Raw genomic sequence first — 14,562 nt, 5'->3', positions numbered from 1 at the left:
TAGTGAGGATTTTCCATCGAAACCTTGTTTTGGTGAAAAGAGAAAGAAATGAAAAAGAAAAAGAAGAAAAAAAAAATTTACCATGGTTTTTGTTAATTAAATCATTACTATTAAACCAGTCATTATTTTGGGGACGTCACACATTCTCTTGTCCTAGGTTAAGAAGAATTTGTCCCTAACAGTTAACCACTTAATCCAACCCTATTTTAATTTACTAAGCGAAAATCAACTTAGGGTTGTCAATACATGATTAGGCAACACATACACCAATTAACCCTTCGTTCATTAAGCATGAACGTAAGTTAAGCTCAGAGGCAATTAATCGAACATGAAGCGTGCATAGGTTAACATTAACGAATGTGGGTTAATTGGTGAAGGGAAAACTGTCAGGAAGCTACGTTATAAACAGAACCTCGAAGAGAGTTAAGCTTCGTCCTCAGAAGGTAACAACATCAGAAATTTAGCCTTCCATAATTTCAACAAAAGCAGAAAACGTAAATGAAACTAAAAGCAGAAAACGTAAATGAAACTAGAAGCAGAAACGTAAATGAAGCTAAAGGCATAAAACGTAAATGAAAGCAGAAGAAGGAACAGGAAAAATGAAATTGCAATTGAAAGCAAAAAAAAATGCAAAATGCCTTACGTGAACAGTAATCCAAATCTAAAAATGTAAAACCTTAAAACCCTATGCTCTGAATAATGGAATCCTCCCTTACACGAATCCTCCCTTATAACCCATATACAATGTACATCAGTATGGCCCAAAAATACATCATGAAGCATAGCCAACAAAACATGTTATCCAACAAAACCCCCCCACACTTATTCCCAAAACAATTCCAAAGCTCCAAAATTCCTTAAGGTTAAGGTGAGATCATGGTTTTTCACTTAAGGCTTGTAATGAGCTTCAAAACAAAGAAAGGGGAACATAGGCTCAAAGGGTTATCAAAGGGATTAATTCAAGGTAAGTCCATTTGGCTAGAGGCTTATAAGAACAAAATTGCCTAAATCATTTCCAAATATTCATGTGAATTAGGAAGCATCAACAAGAATCAAGCCAAGGCTATTGTGCAAGCATTCAATGGGGCAAAACACACCAAATGATTATGATGATGGATGGCTTAAATTCTCCCAAAGGTAAACTTATCACTTTCAAATTGAGCTTTCAAAACTATCATGACATGTAGAGGAAAAACAAGGATTTCAAATCACAAAATGTCAAGAGACTTTTATTTTCAAAACAATTACCCATTACTTGAACATATCCTATAATTCAAAGAAAAATATGCAAAGTTGTACATGCAAATAGAATTGACCTAAAATATTAAACTAGAAACCCAACAAAACTAACAAAATTAACAAATTAACACAACTAACAAAATTAACAAAACCAACAAAACTAGCAAAACCAAAGAACAGCCCCCCCATACTTAAACAACACATTGTCCTCAATGTAGCACAATTGAAAGATTAAAAGCAATTAAACCATCAAATAGAATCGGACAAATGTAATAAAAACAAAGAAGGAGATAGGAAAAGAAGAACTCCCTAAGTCATGGTGGAGAAAGAGTAGGGTGGAGTAAGGAAGTCTCTTCCACCACTATGTCCACTAAAGAAGGGTTTGTGAGGAATGACTTAAGTCGGTGTCCATTGACCTTGAAGCTCTTGTTTGTGGAGTCATTTTTTATCTCAACTGTACCATAAGGAAAAACATTAGTAACAACAAAAGGACCAATCCACTTAGACCTCAACTTACCACTCATGAGTCCAAGCCTAGAATTATACAATAACACTTTTTGCCCAACCATGAAGTCCTTCTTAATTATCATGCTATCATGGAACTTCTTGGTCTTTTATTTGTAGAACTTGGCATTCTCGTAGGCTTCTAGGCGGATCTCATCTAACTCACTCAGTTGCAACTTTCTTTCCTCACCAGCTTGATCCATAGAGAAGTTGCAGGTCTTCACTGCCCAGTATGCTTTGTGCTCAATCTCCACTGGAAGATGACATGCCTTTCCAAAGACAACCCGATAAGGAGACATTCCTATGGGTGCTTTGTAGGCAGTCCGATGTGCCCAAAGAGCATCATCAAGCCTGGTACTCCAATCTTTCCTGCTTGGCTACACAATCTTCTCTAAAATTCTCTTGATCCCCCTGTTAGAAATTTCTGCCTGTCCATTGGTTTGGGGGTGATATGGTGTGGATACCCTGTGTACAACCTCGTACTTTTTAAGCAAGGCATGCATTGATTTGTTGCAAAAATGGGTTCCTTGATCACTAACGATTTCTTTAGGTACTCCAAACCTGCAAAACAGATTAGATCTGACAAAATCTGCAACAACCTTAGCATCATTAGTTCTAGTGGGCTTGGCTTCCACTCATTTTGAAACATAATCAACTGCAAGGAGAATGTAAACATAAACAAAAGAGACAAGAAAATGGCCCATGAAATCTATGCCCCAGACATCAAACACCTCACAGAATAGCATAGGTTGCTGAAGCATTTGTTGTCGCCATGTAAGTGCACTTCTTGCTTTCTGACACTGCTCACAAGTGCTATAGATCTTCCACGCATCTTTAAAGATTGTAGGCCAATAAAAGCCACAGTCAAGCACTTTGCGAGTTGTCCTTTGAACACCCAGATGACCTCCCGGTGTGGAAGAATGACAGAACTGCAGGACTGAGTCAGTCTCATGATCTGGAATACATCGCCTAATGACCAAATCACTGCACAATTTCCACAAGTAGGGGTCATCCCAAATAAAATGCTTAGCATCACTTTTTATTTTATCTTTTTGAGCCTTAGATGCTAAGGGAGGAAAAATAGAAGCAACTAAATAATTGACAATGTTAGCAAACCAGGGAGTAGAAAGAGAATCAGAAATACTATACAGTATATACAAATGATCATTCGGGAAATCATCCCGAATGGGTGAATCCTCATCAGACACACGTTCGATCCGACTCAAATGATCAGCAACTAAATTTTGTGCTCCGCTCCTATCACGGATCTCCAAGTCAAACTCTTGGAGCCAGAGCATCCATCGGATCAACCTAGGCTTTGAATCAGCCTTCTTCAACAAGTACTTTAGAGCTGCACGGTCAGTATAAACAATAATGTGAGTACCAAGCAAATAAGAACAAAATTTTTCAAGAGCAAAAACTATGGCTAGTAGCTCTTTCTCAGTAGTAGTATAATTCGCTTGGGTAGCATCTAAAGTCCTAGAAGCATAATATATCACCCTAGGCAATTTATCAATTTTCTGGGCAAGGACAGCCCCCAATGCATAATTTGATGCATCACACATAAGCTCAAAAGGAGCTGTCCAGTCGGGTGCCTGAATGATGGGGGTTGTAGTCAGTGCTCTTTTGAGGCAATCAAAAGCCTCTTTGCATTTATCATTAAAGTCAAACTCCACCTCTTTTTGCAACAAGTTGGACAGTGGAAAGGCTACTTTGCTAAAGTCTCTTATAAAGCGCCTGTAGAATCCTGCATGACCAAGAAAAAAGATAGCACCTCTCGCACGCAAGAGGAGTAAGGCAATTGTGAAATAACAGAAATTTTTGCAGGATCTACTTCAATGCCCTTATTGGAAATAATGTGGCCTAAAACTATACCTTGCTCAACCATAAAATGACATTTTTCAAAATTTAGAACAAGGTTAGTTTCAATGCATCTATTCAAAACCTTTTCCAAACTATCCAAACAAACATCAAAAGAGGATCCATATACAGTGAAATCATCCATAAACACCTCTATGCAATTTTCTAAAAAATCACTAAAAATACTGATCATGCACCGCTGGAAGGTACCAGGGGCATTGCATAGGCCGAAAGGCATCCTCCTATAGGCAAAAGTGCCGAAGGGGCAGGTGAATGTGGTCTTTTCCTGATCCTCAGGAGCAATAGTGATTTGCATATAACCAGAAAAACCATCAAGGAAACAGTAGTGAGATTTACCTGCCAGGCGTTCAAGCATCTGGTCAATGAATGGTAGGAGAAAATGGTCCTTTTTGGTAACCTGGTTCAGCCTCCTATAGTCGATGCAGACTCTCCAACTGTTCTGCACCCGGGTAGGAATCAGCTCCTCCTTCTCATTTTTTATCACGGTGAGGCCGGTTTTCTTCGGGACTACCTGGACGGGACTCACCCATTGGCTGTTGGCGATAGGATAAATGATTACAGCTTGCAAAAGCTTGGTTACCTCCTTCTTCACTACATCAAGAATTACCGGGTTGAGTCTTCTATGTGGCTGTCTTACTGGTTTAGCCCCATCCTCTAAATTTATCCGATGCATACATGTGGATGGGCTAATACCAGGAATGTGCGCCAGAGTCCAGCCTATAGCCTTCTCATGCTTCTTGAGAACTGATAATAGCTTCTCCTCTTACTCATCAACAAGGGAGGCAGAAATAATTACTGGAAAACTTTTGCTATCATCCAAGTAAGCATATTTTAAATTTGATGGCAGAGGCTTCAATTCTGGTGTGGGTGGCTGGATAGTGGTAGAAAGAGATGGTTTATCAGCCTGTACCTCATAAAGAAAGTCAGAGGTATATGTACTTCCTGAAACATGGTTAGTTCTATCTGACACTAGAAAATCAATCTCAAGAGGTAAAACATCACAAAACATGTAATCAATATCAATTTCAAATTTACTCTCAGCATCAAATTCAGACATATGATCAAGTACAAATTCAGATTCAATGCATGAAGAGTGACAAGCATGCATATTAGAATGAAGATCAGTCATGTATTCATCAACAATATGGTCAATTATTTCAGCATGAAATATAGAAAGATCTTCAGATGGGTGTTTCATAGCATCAAGAATATTAAAATGAACAGTTATATCACCAAACTCCATAGATAGTGTGCCTGCATATACATCTATCATAGTTCTAGCAGTTTTCATAAAAGGTCTGCCTAGAATGATGGGAACTGATCCTTGAGAAAATCCTTCCTCCATATTCAAAATATTAAAATCAACAGGGAAAATCAGTTCACCAACTCTAACTAAGACATTCTCTATGAAACCAGCAGGATAGGCAACACTTCTATTAGCTAAATGAATTACCACATTAGTTGACTGCAAAGGACCAAGAGATAGAGAATTAAAAATAGACAGAGGCATAACACTAACAGAAGCTCCTAAATCTAGCATGGCATTGTCAAACTTATTGTTCCCTATAATACAAGGTATGTTGAATGTACCTGGATCTTTACATTTTCCAGGGATTTGGGGAACATATTTACCAATCAATGTGGAGACATTTCTACCCATGCTAATTCTTTCACTTCCTTTAAGCTTCCGCTTATTAGTGCACAGCTCTTTCAAGAATTTAGCATATCTTGGAATTTGCTTTATTGCATCCAGCAGAGGTATGTTTACCTCTACTTTTCTAAATGTTTCCAAGATCTCCTTCTCTGCCTCTTCCATTTTTTTGTTGGAAATTGCTCTTGGAGGGAATGGAAGAGAGATATGTTGCTTCTGTAAGTCATAATTACCAGTGGAAGATTCACCTGCACAGAAATTGTTAGGTAACTTACTCTTTAAATTTTTGTCATCATCTTTTTCTGGAGTAGAGTGAAGTTGGGCAGGTTCATTTGTGGATGAGGAAGATGTTGCTGGTTGAGGTCCTTGACATTGTTTTCCCGACCTCAATGTAATGACACTCACATTTTTGGGATTCTGGACAGATTGAGAAGGTAATCTGTCAGAATTCTAGGATTGTTGTTGATTTACTGTGTAGCTAATTGTCCCATCTAATTAGTTAAGCTCTGAATGGAGGCTCTGGTCTCTTGTTGAAACTGCATGTTTGCATAGTCATTTGCCTCACAAGTTCTTCAAGGGAAGGTTGCGGAGGGGCCTCAACTGTTTTTTGTTTCTGGGGCTGTTGCTATTGTTGTTGCTGGATTGGTGGAGGAACGTGTGGTCTACTTGGGCCAGCAGCATTTTGAAAATAAGGTTGTTGTTGTTGTTGCTGCTGTTGTGAAGGACTCGACCATCTAAGGTTGGGATGATTCCTCCACCCGGGAATGTACCTGTTGCTAGAGAGGTCATAATTGTTCTATTGTGGCTGATTTTTCTACTGAGGTTGAGGAGGTCTATTGTAGATATTTGCAGCATAAGCTTTAGGTTGTTCAATTGCTCCAGATTGTTGCACATAATGGCAAAGGTCTGTATGGTGGTCGGCAGAGGAGCATAAACCATAGAGTCTTGTGACAGGTACAAATTTCTGATTCAAGGCCAGCTGGGTTACCAGGTTAACCAAGGCATCTAGTTTACCTTCAAGCTTCTTAGTTTCAGATGATGCAGATGAGTTTGTGGCTACTTCATGCACTCCTCTAATGACTATAGCATCATTTCTGGTGCTAAACTGTTAGGAGTTGGAAGTCATCTTCTCAATTAAATTTCTGGCTTCAACAGGGGTCATGTCTCCAAGGGCTCCACCACTGGCAGCATCTATCATATTTCTCTCCATGTTACTGAGTCCTTCATAAAAATACTGGAGAAGAAGCTGCTCAGAAATCTGGTGGTGAGAGCAACTGGCACATAGTTTTTTAAATCTCTCCCAGTATTCATATAGACTCTCTCCACTGAGTTTCCTAATACCTGAAATATCCTTTCTGATGGACCTGGAAGCAGGGAAAAATTTTTCTAAGAATACTCTCTTGAGGTCATCCCAGCTCGTGATGGACCTTAGCAAGGTAATATAGCCAGTCCTTTGCCACTCCCTCTAAAGAATGAGGAAAAGCCTTCAGAAAATATGTGATCCTCCTGGACATCTGATGGTTTCATGGTGGAGCAGACAATATGGAATTCTTTCAGATGTTTGTGCGGGTCTTCACCTGCAAGGCCATGAAACTTTGGAAGCAAATGGATCAGTCCAATTTTAAGAACATATGGGACATCCTCATCAGGGTATTGGATGCACAAGCTTTCGTAGGTGAAATCAGGTGCAGTCATTTCCCTTAGAGTCCTCTCACGGGGTGGAGGTTGTGCCATGTTCTCAAAATGTTCAAAATCAGAATGTTCAAAATTATAATGCTCAAAATCAGGATGTTCAAAATCACCAACCACAGAATGCACAGACTCACCAGTAACAGAATGCTCAGGATGCTCAAAAGGTATAAAATGATGTCTAACTAATCTATGAAATGTCCTATCTATCTCAGGATCAAAGGGTTGTAAGTCAAATGGATTTCCTCTAGTCATACACTACATTCAGCATGCACAACTAGTTGTCTTCTTATGCAAGTAATAGTGTAGGTTTGAACTATAGCTACCATCAAATGATATCCAAATGACTTGAAATTTGATGAGCAACACCCTAAAATCATGAAAGGATAGCACAAAAATTTTCAGACAAAAATTCAAAGTCTAACTATGGAAACTACCTATGGAAATTTTAGAAAAATAAAACAATAAAACTTGAAAAATAAAAAAAAATAAAATAAAACTAGTAAACAGGCGATTTTGGCTAGTTAGAGACCTCAGCCGGCCTTTGGCAAGATGCCACAATATGGGAAATTTTTTTCTACCCCAAATACATATATAATAATAGTCATTCTGATACCCAGAGCAAAAGTTATGGCTGTTTGAAGTTTTGCTAAACACAAGTTCTCAAATTTTTTTGAATCTCTCAAATCTAGCCACAACAAGTGTTCCTAGCATTTTTCATACAAAATATGAGTCAAAAGAACCTACCACACCAAAATACAGCCAAAAATAACAACCCTAACTATCAAAACAAAAATCACCAATTAAATTGTCAACAACAGTCACTAATTCAGTCACTAATGGATTTGCACTACTACTCTCTTTTCCAGGTCAGCAAAAGTGGTCGCTAAATCCGTCGCAAAGAATTATTCACAGCAAAACTGAAATAGGGGAAGCGCTGAACATAAAAACTAAAACAAAACACCACACTAAACAAAATAACAAGACACTAAACAACACTAACACAACACGAAAGCATAAAACAACTAAACATAAAACACGAATCACTAGCTATTATGAACCTTGGACACGGCTCCCCGGCAACGGCGCCAAATTTGATCGAGGCCATACCCGAATCAAATAAACATTAAAATGCAGTAACTAGGAAGTGAGCCTAGGTCGTTTCCCAACGAGCAATGACTAACCAAATGTTCATAATATGCTTTGTAATAACAGTAACGATTGGGGGGGTTGTTTGTTTTGTGAATTAAAGAGCAAGCAAACTGAAATACAAAATTAATAATAGTAAAAACATGTTGTTTCCTCTGATTCAGAAGCCATTATCTTGTCCTAGGTTATGAAGAATTTGTCCCTAACAGTTAACCACTTAATCCAACCCTATTTTAATTTACTAAGCGAAAATCAACTTAGGGTTGTCAATACGTGATTAGGCAACACATACACCAATTAACCCTTCGTTCATTAAGCATGAACATAAGTTAAGCTCAGAGGCAATTAATCGAACATGAAGCGTGCATAGGTTAACATTAATGAATGTGGGTTAATTGGTGAAGAGAAAACTGCCAGGAAGCTACGTTATAAACAGAACCTCGAAGAGAGTTAAGCTTCGTCCTCAGAAGGAAACAACATCAGAAATTTAGCCTTCCATAATTTCAACAAAAGCAGAAAACGTAAATGAAACTAAAAGCAAAAAACGTAAATGAAACTAGAAGCAGAAACGTAAATGAAGCTAAAGGCATAAAATGTAAATGAAAACAGAAGAAGGAACAGGAAAAACGAAATTGCAATTGAAAGCAGAAAAAATGTAAAATGCCTTAACGTGAACAGTAATCCAAAGCTAAAAACGTAAAACCTTAAAACCCTATGCTCTGAATAATGGAATCCTCCCTTACACGAATCCCAAGGCTTCTATTTATAAGGGTCACTCAAAGTCACTGGGCCCTATTACATTATTCTGGCCCAAAACGAAATAAACACTGAACAACATAAAATAAAATTGCAATCTCCTAATTAGAAATTAACTAAGGTAAACGTTGCTTTATTTGCCCTCTTTAAGTCCACGACCAAAATCTGGATTAAGCTCAATGCTTCATTAATTCCTGAAATTAGATAAAAAAACATCAAATTAGCTGAATGAGCCCAAATAATAAAACTGCCTAATTAATTTGACAATTAAGACTAATCAGTAATTAAAATGGTGCAAAAAGGGTTAAGAAATAGGAGAAAATAATGGCACATCAAACATTCCCGGGCCCATCAAAAACACCTTGTCCTCAAGGTGTTACGAGTCCACCAAGGTCCTCCAGGATCCCAAGGTTTGTACCGACGAGACTCCTTTGGGTCAGCAGCCGTCCCTAATGCAAAAGCAACTGGTTGGCGCTTGCGTGCAACCATGGTAGACCCATAGGGCACAACTCCCCTCTCAAACAGTGCCATGTCTCTATGTTCCAAAAGCTTGTCATGCGAAGCCGCTTCACGACTATAATGAACAACAATACTTAAGAGGTTGTCAAGGGAAACAATGGCATGGGCGTGGCCGAGCTGGTTGAAGATGGAGGACAACACGTGGGGCACTTGGTGGTTGCTGTTGGTGTCTAGATGAGGAACAAGCATGAGAAACAGAATCGGTAAGGGTGCGGGGTGTGGCGGCAGAGTTGGCATGGACGACGGAGTAAGCATGGGTGACGGAGTCAACTTAAGGGGCGAAGGCAGTGGCAGAGTCAGCGACAGAGTCGATATTGGAGTGTGTGAGAGGAATGTCTTCGTAGAGGAAAAAGATGGAAGTGTGGGTGTGTTGTGTTGACGGGCTTCCAACGCAGTAATATGTTGAATGAGTTCATCTAGTTTGGTGGTGACACGGAGTTGGTTGGAGTCTAGCTTGGCTATGGCTTCTTCTATGTGTTCCATTCTGGTTTTGGGTCGAGTTGCTTCAGCCATGGTGGTAGTGCTCAATGAAAGCACCAAATTGTTATGAGCAGAAAATTCTGCTCTATGGATCCTAACGTTCAAGGTCTAGGTACCTCCAGAAAAGCAAGGGAAGGAAGGAAAGCTGAATATTATTTCTCTCTGGTTCTCAAGGGAAGGCACCCTCTTACATATATAAGGCTAGGTGCTAAGGGGGGGAGGGGGGACAAGCTCCCGACAACACTAACAAAAGATAAGCAAAAATCATAAAATATCCTAACAGAATTATTCCTTTCTAACAACCTATATAAGGCACGTTTTGTTTTCTGCATAATGCTTTTTGTTATCCATACTGCTAGTCCTTTAGGTAGGCTGGTGTATGTATTTGTGCTTGATGGTCTATAACAGTCACTCAAGAAATTTTGTTCAAATTATCAGTCTTTTCTCTAATTACTAAAAACTACTATCTATTGCAACGTGCCATGGGCCAATAATGGTAAAGGAGTATAGAACACTATAAAAATTGTTGGTTCTCTAATTAGAAAAACAGCATCGCAAGTGACAAATTAAAAAAAAACTTGTTGGTACCTTTTCGAGTATCAACAACAGGATAATTATGTGATTTCACCATCATGTACATGATTATGTAACTTGTAATTCAAGTGAACCTTCCAAATTTCTCTTCATTCTCTGCCCTGAACCACATGTTGGACCACTCAAGCACTAAAAATGTGTGAGGCAAAATAGTACTTGAACAAGAACGAGCTAGATTATATATAGCATATATATACTAACCAGATGCTTCCCACAAATAAGAAAGGCCAACATGAACAATCCCTGTCAACATGAAATTTATGAAGAGTAGCCTCAAAATCAACAATTAATTGGCCAGACTTTTCACTGGCTATAAACATCTGGCAGTTGCTTATCTATTACTCTACTTGTTAAAAATCTTAAAAATTGACTAGTTGACCTTGGAAACGAATTAAATTGATTTCTTGTATATGTTAATTAGCATTTAGCAACAATAGCTAGAATGTTCCCTTTAATTTGGTGTTCTTTGTCAAATAGCAATGGATCCGTATGCTAACTCGGGGAGGATATATATACCAGTGACATATTATATAGATCGAAAGTATATTTCAACTTTAAAATATTATACAAATAATATAAGAGAAAGAAAGATTATGCACTATATCATTCAATCACAAATTGTCATGAATAATAAATTTATTAATTTTTATAATAATGATCTTAAAAATCATATTAATACTGATTTGTAATTAAATGATAATATAATTTTTTATACTATTATTTAATGACCATTAAACTCTTAATATAATTATATTAAAAGTAAATTTTAAATTATAACCTAACTGCTAAATTAAGCTATATACAGACTTCTGAAGGAAAAAAAAGGTATATATAGACTTTATTTGTTTGAAGTTATAGGTGCTATTTTTTTAATCTTTTTGTTTAACTGGAGGGATAAGAACTATCTTAATCCTAGAGACCTGAAACAGCAATTCATGAAAGTGGCTGGTTATTTTTACTATGTCGTAGAGCCGTAGACAGAGAAAGTTGTTATTGAATGAATCTTTCAAGTAAATTGGAATTGTATTCACAGTCAGCTAACCTAGGTCTAAATTTGCTCGAACTGTATAATTTTGACCAAAAAATTCTGACCCTTTTCCCATTGGTTGATTTATGGGTTTAATTTCCCTTCCAATAAATGATAATATGTAATAAATTAATACGATTATAGAAATAGATTTAATTTCTCTTTTATATTCTCAACTAGTCTGTAACCTGTGCATACGCCCGGGCCGTTTGCAATTTATTTAGTATGTATGTTTATTTGTTTTGCAAAGTAGAAATAAAATGAAAGACAGTATGCAAATTTAAATAGAGCTAGCATTGATAAACTTGGATGTAAAGGTATGGCAAAAAAAAAAGGTTAAGATTGGTACTAAAAACTTTTATAGAGGTAATTGGAGTGATAGGAAATCTACATAAGATAAATAAAATTATAGTTTCAAACATATATAACTAAAATTGGCAAAATAACAAAATGGATGCAACGACAAAACTAAGATCTACTCTGTGTCGCTATCGTCCCAATTTTTTTGGTGTCTAATAACAATCTCCCAGATCTTTTCAGTGCGTCTATAGTAGAAGGAAATTTCATCACCATGGCTGAAATCGCTTTCTTCAAGGAATTGATACCATGGTTGAACCACGTACTTATCACCAATTCCAGCATCAATCACCACAATAGGCCATTGTAGCGGAGGTCTGAATCTTCTCAAAATTGTCATGTGCTGACCACAATGGATAAGACATGCCGTGACAGAGGGTGGAAGTTGCTATATGCAAAAAAGAAAGATTAGCATTTAATTAAAGATTAATATAAATAGTATGAGTAGTGATTAATATTTTACCAATGGATAGGGGACACCAAGCATGCATTGAGTGATTGTAAGAGTCCAGATATGTTTCCTTGAGCTGCAGCGTGGTCTTCAACATGTATGCTGGTCTATTACTGGAGTGAAGTGCAAGTTGAATATGGAGAGGTGGTTAGTGGCAAGAAAATTTATGGTTATGGACTTATAAATTTCTAATTCTTTCTTGAATCTTGTCAAGCCGTCAGCAAAGTAACATTTCCCTCTGTGTTGCCTTAGTCAGCTTTCATAAGTGGCCCCATCATATTTAAATTGAACGAATTCTGGATAGTCTGGCTGCCATTGCTTGTGGTAGAAAGCTGGTATTTGTATGGTGTCCTGAAAGGAAGAAGACAATGTTAAACAAAACAAAAACAATATCCAAAAGTAGACATTTTATTTTACCCTGTCACAATGGAATGCTGCTTTAAACTGCAATATTAATGGGCAGCTGATAATTGGATTTCTGATCTATAGTGAGAGACCATTTGAAAAAGCAGAAGTTAACATTTGAGTATGTTGTCTTAGTAAGAGAAGTTATGTTTGTTGATGTTGGAAAGAAATAGAGGGCACGGTTTGATAATATTAAAATTAGAGGTATAAATCAGTGTTTTAAAATATACAGAAAAGAACATGTATATCAATCAATTTGATTGGCACAACATAATAGGAAGCAGTTGATAGAGTTTGGCAAAAAAAATGAAATAGAAGGCAAGAAAACTAATATTTGCATACCTTAATTGTGTTGTTGATCAAATTGAATATGAATTGAGTTTAAGTTCTTTAACATGTGACTATTAGGATAGTGGAATATTAATCAAAATAAAACAATAGAACCAAATAGAAGGGTACAAAATGGAAGTCATGGAAGAACCTTTTAGAGTTTTGAATGAGTATATTGAAAAGAACATAATAGACAATTCCTTAAGTAAGTAAATGCAGGATATATCCAAGTAGAAAAATAACCTGAATGAAATTGAAGCAAAAGCAGTAGAGCCAAATGTCTAATTTGTGCATACCCATGGAAGCAAAAGATCAAAGCATATGGTAATGAATTTTAGCATTGATGAAATGGAAGAAGTTTGAGTGTGCAATATGTGGACAAAGGTTGATAATAATCAAAAGAGCTAGGAAGCTGAATACAACTGATGAAAATGAGACAAATAAAAGGGTACAAAATGGAAGTCATAGAAGAAGCTTTGAGAGTTTTGAATCAGCATCATGAAAACTACATAATAGACAATGCATATAAGACATAATTAGTATGAACCATACTAAACTTCATGCTTAAGTAACTAAATTCAGAGGACAAAAGATTAGGTATGAGTCAAGTATCCAAGTAAGTTATTAATATAACTGAATTAAATCCAACTAAAAGCAGTACAACCAAATATCTAATTTGTGATGGTAATGGATTTTAGCTTTGATGAAATGGAAGAAGTTTGACTATGCAAGATGTGGACATAGATTGAACAATTACACAGCCAAAGATATAAATTATATATATGTATGTGCTCTAAGATCACACCATCAGTTGATTTTTGTTGGGATAGGTTTTATTATTTTTATCAAGGAAATGTCAAAACAGAACATGCATATTAGATGGTTTCTAAAACATAACCATTCGAATATGCAGGAAATAAGGACAACATGACAGCACTACCCAAACTCTAAGATAACACTATGTTGATGTGAGTATCAATTGTTATTTTTTTGGAATAGGTTTTATTATTTTTATCAAGGAAATGTCAAAATAGAACATGAATATTACATGATGTGTAAAACATAACCATTTTGAATATGCAGGAAAAAAAAGACAACATGACACCACCAACGAAAAACATCCATAAGCGCCAAAACATACAAAAAATAAAACAATGTTCTAGGTTTCCAAAATGAAAACATCTAGAGTGATGAAAGGATGACATCTAGAAAGCACTAAAATAGAAGGCGTGAAAAATGGGTGCTATTCAGACATGAGATATAATTCAAAAATGTAGCTTAATTTAAGCAATAAAACCATGTGTCCATGGAATAACAATTTGGGACATGAAAGAAAATTTAGTAACTATTCTTGCAAGTCATTGTGCATAGACAATGATGCATGCAAACCTAGAAACCACAAATATGTCTGTCCTAAATTGCAAGTGGGCAAAAAATAATGAGATGGATAGACATAATTTGTCAGTATTCGATTTATACTCACCTTGTTGGAGGCAGTTGATGAATAAGAATTCATGGTGACGGGGTGTG

The sequence above is a fragment of the Glycine soja genome, chromosome 20 (genome assembly GCF_004193775.1).
Source record: "Glycine soja cultivar W05 chromosome 20, ASM419377v2, whole genome shotgun sequence".
NCBI classification, from domain to species: Eukaryota; Viridiplantae; Streptophyta; class Magnoliopsida; order Fabales; family Fabaceae; genus Glycine; species Glycine soja.
The sequence above is the reverse complement of the archived record's forward strand: the minus strand, read 5'-3'. Positions refer to the sequence as shown.